The 12,218-nt window shown below is 52.0% G+C and overlaps 1 long non-coding RNA gene across 1 annotated transcript in view; it reads right to left on the bottom strand.

The window, feature by feature from the left end:
- Positions 1-1,943: 1,943 nt before the first annotated feature.
- Positions 1,944-12,218, bottom strand: part of LOC142361783 (uncharacterized) — a 37,444-nt gene continuing 27,169 nt past the window's right edge. Inside the window, exon 3 of the long non-coding RNA XR_012764390.1 lies at positions 1,944-2,952. This is a non-coding gene — a long non-coding RNA (uncharacterized LOC142361783). The remainder of the gene's footprint in view (positions 2,953-12,218) is intronic.

Below are 12,218 nucleotides of genomic sequence, written 5' to 3'. Positions count from 1 at the left end.
AAACCCTGGCCAGAAGTTCAGCTCAGTTTTAAGCCTTTGGTGTGGACTGATCTTTAGATCCCACTTCTTTTTCTTTGTAGTTGCTTATTGCCAGTCTAAACAGTGTGGTGTTGGGATGTGCTCCATCCCGGAGGTGATTTGGGCACTTGGGGTTTCTCACCATAAGGAAGTTGGTCAACCCTTGAATACCATTGCTTGTGCACAACACACAGCAGTTTGATGTGGGTCAGGGATGAAATTGCTGGACAGGGTGAAATCCTCCCTTCTTCTCCCACTGAGGGGACAGGGGAGCCTAAATCATGGCAGTAACAACTGAGGAGGTTTTACTAGAGGAGGGGCAGTTATGAAGGTCTTATCTGCCTCACCCAGGCTCTTATCAGGGCAATCTTGCTTTCAACAAGAACCAAGTAAAATAGCAAGAGCAATGCTCCTCTGCTTACTGAAACAGATTATTCGCCGTATCATTGAAGGAAGAAAACATAAGCAAGAACAAACTGCTCCAGCCCTGCTGTTTAGCGAAGAGCCTGTGTGTGTGTATTGGTAGATAGAGTGATCCCACAGTGAGAAGCCTGGTCACAGCTGTGTGGGAGTGGGCTGAAGTGACAGGCTAAAACACGTGTGAGGTCCAGGTACTCAATGGAGAGGTATTCCAGCTCCTCAGGGTCCTGCAGCATGAGGAGCAAGGATTCTTGGATGAATCATGCCCATGGCTTGGACTGGCTTCGGCTTTCCATGGGAAAACCCCCCTGTGCTTGCCAGTCTGGCTGCTTGCCTGGATTAGTGCTGGGGTGATGGACGGTGGTTTGGATGTCACCCAGGCAATGCAGCCTTGGTCTTGTGCTCCTGGGCATGCAGCATTGCCTGTGGTTGTGTGTGAAGGCTCCTATTCCCTTCTCTTCCCCTGGGCTGTTAAAGGAGATGGGCAGCCCTGACCTCCCCAGAGGATAGCTAACCTGCCTTCCCAAGCAGCCCATAAGAAAACCAGCAGCCCTTGGGGACAATGAGTTAAAGAATACGGATGGATGAGCTGGAAAGTCTTTCAGAGCCAGTTCCCAAACAGGTCTGACTGGGAACTGTGGTGTTAGCAGCAGGGATGAGTTGTGAGAGGCTGGAGGAATGACCAGGAAGATGGCTGCTCAATTCTTCAAACCGGGACTGGGTCCCTGGAGAGGAGCATTGTGTAGCTGCAGAGTTTGGGTTAGGGCGATCATTTATTCTTATTTAGCCAGCCCAGGCTGGAGGTCCTGAAAAATCCCTCAGGAGTCCCTCTGGGACATGAGATCTCTGGGTACTCACCTCAAACCAAGGCTTTGGGAACTGCCTGCTGCCTGCATGACGGCAGGACAAACGGAGGCAGAGGGCTCAGCCTCAGCCTCCCCCGGGTCCCATAACTTGGTGCTGGCTCCATCCTGGACCAGAGAACCAGCAAGATGTTCCCTGAGCAGCAGAGCTTAAAAAAACCCTCCTGGTTTTCTGTGTTTCCCTGGGGTCTAAAAAGGCATGAGGTGGGGCATTGCACACTCTCCCGGGGTGCTCTCTGGTGTCTAGCACGGGGCTGACCTCTCCTGGCAGCCTATCTCAGCAGGGTCATCACGGATCATGCCCCATGCTGCTTCCCGGTCCAGTGGCACGTGCACAAGCTGAGTCTTCTGGCAACCTCCACCTTTTGAGCTATGTGGGCTGAAATTACCTGTCCGATTCAAAAGTGACGAGGGTGGGCTGACACACAGGCAGTTACACATGGTGTGCTGTTGCCTTTCTTTAGAGAACCTGGTTAATAACAGTAATAAAGCCAGCAGCTTTGCGGCTCTGGTGATGTATCAGCATGCTGTCACGCTCTGATGGCAAAACACTTCAATCCAAGCAAGCAGAAGGTGATGGGCCCGCAGAGAGACATATGTTCCTGCTCTATTATTTTTATTGTTCTTAATAGCAGTGTTTTTAAAAGACTTCCATTTCCTGATCACACCTTTAAGTGACAAAAGCCGGTCTCCATACGGCGAGAGGGCAGGAGGAGAGACCTGGGGGAGGCAGGCAGCAGGGCCAACCTCTCCGGCAGCCGCTGTGTAAGCTCCCCGGCTGCGTGCAGGCTGGGTTGTGCTGTTGAGATCCCAGTGTTCCTGAGAAACCATTCGCTTTATGTTTAACCCTCTCCGGCCGCGAGCTGCGGGCTGTGCTGAGGAAGCCCTGCCATGCTTGATCATCTCATCTTTGTGCAGGCTGCCCTGAAGAGGACCCAGCTCTCAGCAGATTAGTGATGGTCCATCTGGACTGACTTAGGGGCACAAAAAGCACCTGGGCTGGTTTCTTCTCTGTCCTCCCTGAAGCCATCTTTGACACCTCTCTCCTGAAGCACTGAGACCTTGGTAGCCAGCTTCAGCTTGAGCAGCATTGTGGACCAGGAGGAGGAGAGGGTGCATTTAATCTTTCCCTGCTGCCCCCAGCTCCTAACCAAAGCAGGAAAGGGAGGGTGCAGGTCCCCCAGCAGCCTGTTGGAGTGGGATGCCTCTGGGGGTGCAGGGCTGGGCTTCCCCTTAAAACTGTACATTGTGCTGAGAGTTGACCAATTCTTCCCTGCAATGGGTGACCAAATGATTTAGCTGATCCAGGGGTGGGAGTCCCTCCCAGCAAGGTGGAGATCCCTCCCCGCAGGGTCACACCAGCTCTGGCCAGGACCCAGACCCTGGCCTAGGGGCTGTCACCTAGGTAGGGCAGCAACCTGCTTTGTGCTTAGAAACCCTCAGAAGCTGCTAATTCCGAGATCCTTGGAGAGATCAGAAGGAACCTGTAATGTCACTGATGAGACTTTTGGCTTGATAGCTTCTGCTTCCAACCATTAGAGGAAAGTGTCACCCTGCAATGGCAGTAGAGAGTGTACCTGGCCCTGGGCTGGTGACGAATTGCAGATCACTGGTGTTTTGTAACAGGACAGCTTCGCGCTCTTCTCTCCACCTGCGGGAAGAGACATCTCTACTGCAGATCAAAACAAAATAGATTGAAGTAAGAGTGCAGATGAAGCAGCCTGTCCACCCAGGGAACCCTGTAAATTGCTCTGCCATCTCCCTGGAAGGGCAGGGGGACAGATTCGTATTTGCTCTCCATTTCCAAAGAAAATGCGACGCAGGGAGGTTTGGAGGCAGCGAGACAGGGCTCAGGAGAGAGCTGCCTGTGTGGGTGGAAGCGCTGACAACCAGGAAACCTCCAGTCTAATAGAAAATGCAACCTGATGGATGCATTTAACAGCACAGATATCTGGGGTTTCAATGCCTGACAATCAACTGTGTGCGTGTGGATGGATGGGGACGGCTGAGAAGAAGAGAGTCCTGATGCAGCAGCTCCTGTATGCATGTGAGAGAGGGCCTGCCTGGGGGTTTAAAGCTAAGCCCGTGCCTAAGTGATAGTTTGAGCAGAACTGACTGTTATGTGGTGGGAAAGGTCCAGTCTCCCCCACCAGCGATTGCTCTCCCCCAGTAAATTTGGGGTATTTCCCTTCAGACGCATTCGGACCGGGGGCCCTGCCCTGCTGCATCCCACCCTTCTTCATAGCACAGCCGCAGGGCAGCTCTGTGGCAGGGCCGAGCCTGTCTGAGCCCAACACGCAGCATCATCTACGTGACTTCTCTGGTCTTCACGGGCCACAGCCAGGGTGTTTGGCTCTGTTTTGCCTGCCGGTTAATGCAAAAATGACAGCTCCTTTGCTTTGCAAAACGCTCAGAGCACCAGCAGGAAGAAGGAAACCAGTTTCATCTGCATGGAGCGAGGGGGAAAGGGAGAAAACGAAAGGATCCATCACTGCCAATCTGTGAGCTGGGTTGGCTTCAGTGATCAAAGGTGACATTAGAGTGTTGCTGTGAGAGGAGCCGCTTTAAATAAGTGGGTTTCATCTTAATTGCATCTCTCTAAAGGCAGCGTAGCTGTTGTGCGAGGAAACCTTTCTGAGCCAGAGCCTGACTGACAGGATGGAGCAAAAGAGGAAAGGGAAGGGGGAGAAGATGGCCGTGTCCCCAGCCTTCAGCGAGGCTGGAGGAGGCTTCCACTTGCCAGGATGTGGTGGTGCATGTGTCCCTGGCATTCTGCTGTGCAGGGGTCTCAGTTTTGAGACCTCCTTGGGCTGTCAGGATGATGGACCCAAAGGGAAGAGCAGTGGCTTCTGCAAGGAGTCCCCAGGGACAGCAGGCAGCCCAGGGGATTTCTGTCCCATGTCACAGCTGGGAAGGAGGAGGGGTGAGACCAGTGGTGACTCTTCTGCCTGCCCAGGGCCTGGCTCTTGGAGCTGCCATGTCCACAGGGACACGGACAGGAGTTGGAGCCTCCTCTAGCTCCAGCACTGAAGGTCCCTGCTCCCTCCAGCCGAGGGGTGTGGTCTCTCCAAGTGCCCATCCCCAGTCATCTTGCAGACCTCCTGTGCAAACAGAGGTAGCCTGCCCCATCGCTGGCAGCAGCAAGTGTCTGGGTCCCCACATTGCAACCAAGCTTTGCGGTGCACCAGGCAAGTCACCTGTGTCACCGTCCCCCCGTGTCCCCCAGCCCTGCTGAGATCTCTGCTCTCCCCAGGCTCTGTTCTGCTGTTTGAGCTGGTAACACACAGGTGCTCTGTGCACGCATGTGCAGAAATACCCCTCTGCCTTCTCCTGAGGTATGAAAGCAGCTGATGGAGCACTGGTTAATTGTCTTGTGTGAATTAGCAGGGGCTGGCAGGATGTGGGGGTGTGAGGATAAGGGGAAGGATGGCACCTGCAGAGCCTAGTCCTCTGGCTCAGCCTTCTGAGGGGATAGGGTTTCAATGCTATAAATACCCTCTCCTGGCTCCCCTCCTTGTGGTTAGACTGTTAGATCTGGGGATGGAACATTCTGGAGTGGCTTTATCTCCATCACAGGCCTGGGAAGTCTAGTGGTGGGAGAGGCAAGGTGGTGGCCATGGGGACCAGCCACCAAAGGGCTGTTTAAGCTAAGCTGCTGTGAAGGTAGGTGGGGTTGGTTTCCAAGTGGCTGTGACTGATCTGAGGATAGAGATGGGAGCGGATATGAGATAGGAGTACAATGTAAAGGTCTGAACCAGGAAAGGAGGTGGGAAATGGGGGCTACATGGAGACCTGAAGGGACTTGTTGGACAGATTATGAAGTATATTTGCTGGCTTTTGATTTTTGCCAGCTGGCACAACTCCCCCTTTCCAAAAATATTGGTTTGCAGTAGCTGCAGTGTGGCTTGAGGGCTGGACCCAAAGCTGCCAAGAAAGCAATGGTGCTCATGCTGCTCTCCTATAATCAGCTGGCTTTCCTGTTGGCTGTTTTCAGGGTTAGAGCTACTGGCTCTGTGGCCATCTACTGTTCACTAGAGGTTGGGTGGGGAGTTCTCTGTGGCGGCTGTGCTGGTGGGTAAACGAAGTGGCTCTTACAGATCTCTCTCTGCCTCACTATGCTGAGATCTGTAGCACCTCTTGCTTGGCTCTTGGCCCTCGGTGGCAGTTGGCTGTCCCCTGGAAGCCTCTCAGAGCCTGAAACTCCCTAGCTGAGACCCAGGGGCACAGCGCTGTGCTGATCCATCCACAGTCTAAAAGAGGGCTCAGATCTGCTGGGAGGAGGTATGCTTGCCAGACCTCCATGGTGCCCTGGAGAGCTCTTCTCCATCTGTGGGTGAAACCAGGTGGGGATAGCAACAGAGCTGAGGAGCTTCAACATCCCCTGGTGACAGAAGTGGCTGTACACCATGGGGCTGGTGTATGATCAGCTGAAGCCAAGTAACACTAATGAGAAGTTGATTAGTATAATCACAGCTTCACCCCTTCATCAGGGGATTGGGTCATTTCCTAATCAGCTACAGGAGAGGCCCTGGAGAGTGGTCCAAGGTCGAAGAATTGGAGAAATAACTCGGCAGGCAGGAAGGGGACACTGGGCTTTGCATGAGTTGCGCACAGTAACAGTTGCTCCACTTCCTTATTTTTGTTTAGGCACCCTGATAACTTTGCTGTAAAGTTATTCCCTGTCCCAGGATCCAAGCGTCTACGAGAGCCAGCAGAAAGCATGGTGAGACTGCAGAGGAATGAGGGCTCTTTGGTAGGTTTGTGGTGTTCACTGGGTTGTTGATGGTGTGTGAATTTTGAACTCGGAGCCAGAGATAATCCATAGATGACCAAGAACGTGGTGTTGGTACTTTAGGTTTGTTAGTAGCCCAGCAGCATTTGGTCAGGGAGAACTTCTGCTTCTCTGTAGCATATTTTTGCTCAAGATGTGGCTGTAATCTGAAATGGGAGATGCTTTGCCCGCTGCAGGAATGCAGCTGCCCCAGGGAGCAGCACCACATTTCACATCACTAAGAATGCTCAATAATTGCCTTAGGATTGAGGCTGCGGCGCAGGCTGTGCAGTTTCCCCGTGCCGCAGTTTCCCCACTGGGTTTGATTGCTCCTAGAAGCTGCCCAGAACTGGCCCTTCAGTTGAAATCATCAGACCTCCCATCCCCAGTAGCTGCTGCTCTGGGGGACCCTAAACTCTGCTCTGCCAAAGCTCACCTGGCAGGGAAGGGCTGAGCTTTTTCCCCCAGGAGCAGCTTCCGATGCCTTCACCCTCAGACAGAGGTATCTGCTTTGCCCTTTGTTTTTAGCTGCCTTTGGCTTTCCAGCCTGCTCTGCAGCCCTGCAGCGTGCCTCCTGCCAGCCCGGTTCTGCCCGGCGGAGGGGCACGGGGATGGTTGCATAAGCCACATGCCATCCTCCAGCCTGCTCCCGCATCGGCATTCATACTGCACAGCCCCTATTATTGGGCTTGCAAATGACACTAATTTCCCTTCCCAAGGCCTCCCTATAATTTAGCAGCAATGTCCTGTACTCAGATATTATTAGCTGTGTCTTACGTGAATAGTTGCCCTCTTTCTGTTGGCGGGGGGAGATAATGAATTTGATAGGGGCAGCAGACCTGGACCGAGAGCCTTCATCTTTATTTTTTTTAATTGACCGGGCTGGCTGGGGTTGGAATGGCATTAAACAGGCTCTGCCTCAGCCAGTCTCATTCCTCCTTAGTTGCCACTGTCAGCTCAGAGGGGATCCCCAGACCTCTGTACTACAGGAGCAGGGTGTCTTAGGCAGCGACCTGCGAAAGCAATAGCAGCAGGTAGCTGTGATCTATTCTAAGACCCATCACTCTTTGAGGGGCTCGGAGCCCCTTGGCTCTTTTGTTACACCCCATTCCTTTAAGGTTTTATTGTGCTGGGCTGAATACAAGGTCACCTTGAACCTGACACACTACACATACACCTGCGCATGCTTTGTCAAGAGCAGAGAGGAAAAACTGGGAAAAGCTAAGCTCCAGATACACTGACCTGCCACAGCCCATGGCTGTCCATGCTGTGAGCTCAGCCCATGCTGTGCTGCCTTCCTGTCCTTCCCTGCCCATGCTTCACCTTCCAGCCAGTGCACCATTTCCAGCCCAATACAGGATGCTATATGGGGAATTTCTGGTGGCTCCACAACCATGTAACAAGACTTGGCTTGGCCTCCAGGTCCTCCTGCTCCTCCATCATAGATCAAACATATACAAACAGCCAAACACAGACATTGTCCCCACTTTCTAACTGGCTTCTGACCACACTTGGAGATGGTTCTGCACTTGATGCCATTACTGGTTTTCTGAAGATCTCCTGCCTTAGCAAGTTCACTGGCTATGGGCAGACTCTGCTGCTGGGTATGGACAAGGGCAAGGCTCAAACCCTGGGGATGCAGGGAAGGAGCAGCCCAGGAGCAGATCAGGAAAGAAGGACAGCCAGAAGAGAGAGTGAAGCAGTGACGTGCTGGACAGGATCTCTTGGTTAAGAGTTGGAGAATGCTGCTGGAAACCCAGCTTCGTCTCCTCGGACACTGGAGATGGGACATTTTCATTCCTCTCACAGGGTCACCAGGAGTCACTGGCGATAGATGAGGCATTGATGCTCCAGATTTGTTCATTTTCAGCGTGCTCTTGTACTCAGCAGTGCCATGAGTTTGTGAAAAGGATTTGCATCTGGCTGAGTAAACATATTAGTCTATAGAGGAAGACTTAGAAGATCATCTTCTGTTGACCCCTCTCTTCCTGATTACCAGCCTTCCCTTGAGCAGATGCTCGGCTCCATAGCAGGGATCACAGATGCAGGCTTTCTCTCAGCTCAGTTTCTGCAAGAATGTAATATTCCTGCTGATAATTAAAGATAAAATCCAGGGCTTTGCTACAGGCCATCTCTGTTGGTGACCCAGAAACATAATCTGAAGCTTAGCAAAGGTTTTGCTAATTTAAAACCAGGAAGGGCCATTGGGCTGGGCTCAGTAACAAAGGGAGGGAGAAAACCCTAGCCAGAGTGAGTCGGATCAGCTTGTCCTGTCATTTCTTCTGGCTTTGATTCAGTCCTCCTGGGAAGACACCCAGCTGGGCCCTGCTCCTTCTCCATGTCACCTGAGGTTGTTCCATCAGCTGTCTTCAAAGCTTCAGTGTTCACAGAAATCTCTTTGAAATATCCTGCATTCGCCTGAGACCACAAAAAAATAAAAGGAAGAGGAAGAAGAAAGCAAGGAGAACTCCATGGGCTTTTTGAAATGTGTGATGGACGTGCCCCCTCCCAGCTCTGTACAAATCCTGGGGGCTTTGGGAAGAGCCACCGACCTGCCCTTGAAAGGATTCAGGCTGAGAGGAGAGGGCAGAAGAGTGGAGAGGAAAGCACCATTGCCACCAGAGCCTGACTAGGACCTGCCAGTCCCTGGGGGGCTCCTGGCACTCGGCTGAGGTGGGGGGACAGGGCTCAGCTCCCACGCAGGGGAGAGGAGGTGGGTCCAGCCATGGGAGGGGGAGCAGAGCTTTCTCCAGCTAGCTCTGAAAATAAGTCTCTTCCATCGCTCCCAACCCGTTCCTACCTTGGGCAGCTCTGTTGTAGTCTCCATTGCTATTCCTCCCAGGGGTAATTCACAGCTTGATTAAGGCTTCCCCTTCCTAGCTCCAGTCTTTGATGTGATGGCAACAAAACTTCTGCCTAGTCCAAATGAAAAGATCCAACCAAATGAATCCAGAGGCCTTGAAAAAGAAACAAGAGCCACGAGAGACAATGATGACATACTCCCTGGTCATGAAGGAAATACTCAGGATGTACCCTGCAAGGCCTTTCCCTCCTCCCCACCTTCATGCTCAGAAAAGTACCCAGTTCAGCAGAATTTCTCAGCAATAATCTTAATGCTGCAGTTGCCAAGGTGCTGATGAGATCCCAGCAAGGATCATGCCAAGTGTCAGAGCCTTTTAGTGACTGTGCTGATCTCTTAATGATGCCACATGGGTATTTAGCCTGGAGCAGCTGGTTGTGAAGCCACTCTTCTCTGTGGTTTCTCTTTCAAGCCCTCTCCCATCCAGGGCTGGTCTTTAGCAGTGGAAGGGTCTGGGGATGTAAGGCGGAGGGTGAAGCCCTCATCCCTGTCCTGGAATGTGAGCAGAGGCTCAAAGATAGAGAGGGCTTCATGCGGGTCGGCCGGGTTAAGGTATTGCTCTGGGCAAGCTGGAGCAGTCAAGAGCCAGAGATGCCCAAACCCAGAATACTCACCTGAAACCCAGTGCAGGATTTCTCGGCAGTCCCTGGGACACCCCCAGCTGGGGACCTCCCAGCATCTCCCAGTAACAAGGTAGACTTTCCTCTGATACTTTCACTGGTCCACACTAGTGGTGCACCAGGAACTGTGGGGGGAACGACTACAGCAGAAGAGCCCTAACCATGGTGGAGCTGAGACTTGCATGGCAGCATAGCCAGCTAAGCTCCTGTTGGCTCTGAGTAGGTCCCATCCTGCTTGGGCACTGGCCTCCTGGTGAAAGCAGGTGACAAGAATACAAGGCTGGAGAGATTGTCTGAGCAGGAGGTTTCATCTCCCCCACTTTGTACTGAGTCTGGTTATTTGAATCCAGCTAAAAGGTCCCTCACTTTAAAAATAAAAGCATTTGCCTGTGATTTGAAGCCACCAAAAACTGGAGACCCCACTGTTCTCCTGGGCAGGTTGCTCCAGTGGTTGATCTGTACTAGGGAAAAAACCCCAATATTCTGGTCACATTTACATGTTTCTGACTTCAAATGTGATCTCTGTACCCCCTTCCTCTGCTGGACTCCATGGCACTGAGAAGCTATTTGTACGGGACACGTGGATCACTCCATTTCGCTCTGTGGAGGGTGACCGTTTGGTTACAGGGAGCCGAACGAGGACCACAACAGCAGGCAGGAGCAGGCAGGAGACTCTGATGCCGGGAGAGGCTGTTGGGAGTTTCCCTGCAGTATCAAGGCTGCTGATCTCTCTAGTGTCTGTCTGGAAGGCTGTTGTGGTGGTGGTGACAGCTCCTCTTTCCTGGTGATGATGTTGCTGGTGGGTGGATTAGCACTAGTTTCACTGGCTCTTGGTATATTAAGAAACCTCGAAAATAAACAAGTGAGCAAGCGGAGGAGGTGAGTTCATGTCGGTGATTCTCCCCACTCTGATCAGAGACACTCTGTAATTGCATCATCTTTGCTGGAGATAATAAGGTGATCTTTATCACTGCTGAAATCAGCTGGGGCGATCCGCGGTGGAGGAGAAGGGCTGGGCAAACCCTGTTGCCTCCATTGTGTCTTACCCGCCAGCCAGCAAAAGCAATCGGCCCATGGAGTGCACGGTGTCCAGAGGTGCTGCGCATCCCTGCTCCCGGTACCTCCCTCCTCCTGGCAGCAGAGCTTTGTCTGCCAAGTCCACCCTGCCTGGTAACCTGCGTTTTCCACCAGCGTGGTGATTACTGATGCCTCCTGTCTCCTGGGGGCAGAGCTGGATATGATTTCTCTAAAAGGTTTGGAGAGGGGATATTAGACATGCTGCCATCAGATGTGCATAGGGTGGAGCAGTGTCCTGCTAAAGGGCAGGAGATGTTGTAGGCATCTGTTGCAGGTTCCTAGGTTTTGCAGTTTGATGTCAGGACTAGGTAAACCAGTAGGCAAATCACCCTGACTCCAACTCTTTCCAGCTGGGGGTGAGAGAAAAAGAAGGTCCCCCCAGGCTGGGGCTGGTGGGACAGAGCTCTGGAGCAGCAGGTGGATGAAGGCTCTCCCCGGCTTCTGTTTGCTCCTTCACTCAGCCCAGTGGCAAGGTGCTTCCCCCTTGAGGAAGGCTGCTTAGAGAACGAATCCCAAAGGCAGGGACGTAGAGAGACAGCTGCAGGGAGTAGTGAGTGCAGAAAAATTAATCCTAGTGCCCCAGAGAAGTGGATTTACACACTGAGGACATGCCAGGAAAGCACACCAGGGAAGGGTGGTTAGGTGATCTCTCGGGATGCCTTCCCCTCTTGCTTTCTTCAGTGTGCTGACACAAAGATCCTTAACTGATCTCCTAATGACCAATGCAATCATTATCAACCATTAAAAAAAATAAACTGATGACCTGAATTTTTTCAACAGCTATAAACAGGTTTTAATTTACCTCCAGACATTTACACCAGAGTCTGGCCTTTTGTACCCGGAGTGAAAAAAAAAAGAAAAAACCAAAAGGTCCAAGATTGCAAATATCACTTTTTCTCTTTCCTTCAACTGGAGGAGAACAACTCCTCTAAAGGCAACCAGTGCCTTTCTCCTGCCAGAAGACTCACAGCAGTGTATGGGTCTTGCATGCTGTCTTCTGATCCTCTGGTCCCGATGACTAAGCAAATATTTGGAGAGTGAAAAATACGGAGAAGCTAACAGCACTGAACTGTAGGGGTGAGGTGTGTGGAAAGGGACCACTGTGCTGATTCCCAGACCCTGACATCCCATGTGACTGCCAAGATTTCCTGCAGTCTGGCAGCAGATCGCACCCAGGAATATTGCTAATGAAACAGCTTTGAGAAGTGTGGAAGGATGGGAGCTGCTACAGCAGCTCTGGGGGGTCCTGGCCTTCTGGAGATTACAGAAGCTGAGGTTCTAAAATGTCAGGAGGGAATTTCTGCCCAGGAGCTTGGAACTGGATCTCAGCCCTGCTCCATGGCCCTGGGGAGTCGCACGTGTTTGCAGTGCACTCTTGTGACCTCTCCTGTTGCTGCAAGAAGTTATTAGGAAAGGATAAAACAAGAGAGCAGTGAATGTCTCTGACCCATGTATAAATTCATGAACATGAATCTGGAAGATTGAGTTTCATCCTCACCCTCAAAGTCCTTCATCTCCAAAGGCATGGCAGAACTGGGAGAGGCAGCAAGGATGGGCACTGCTGTGCAATGTCTCTGGACAAAGAACAA

This window comes from Opisthocomus hoazin, chromosome 6 (assembly GCF_030867145.1).
Source record: "Opisthocomus hoazin isolate bOpiHoa1 chromosome 6, bOpiHoa1.hap1, whole genome shotgun sequence".
NCBI lineage: Eukaryota > Metazoa > Chordata > Aves > Opisthocomiformes > Opisthocomidae > Opisthocomus > Opisthocomus hoazin.
The sequence above is the reverse complement of the archived record's forward strand: the minus strand, read 5'-3'. Positions and strand labels throughout refer to the sequence as shown.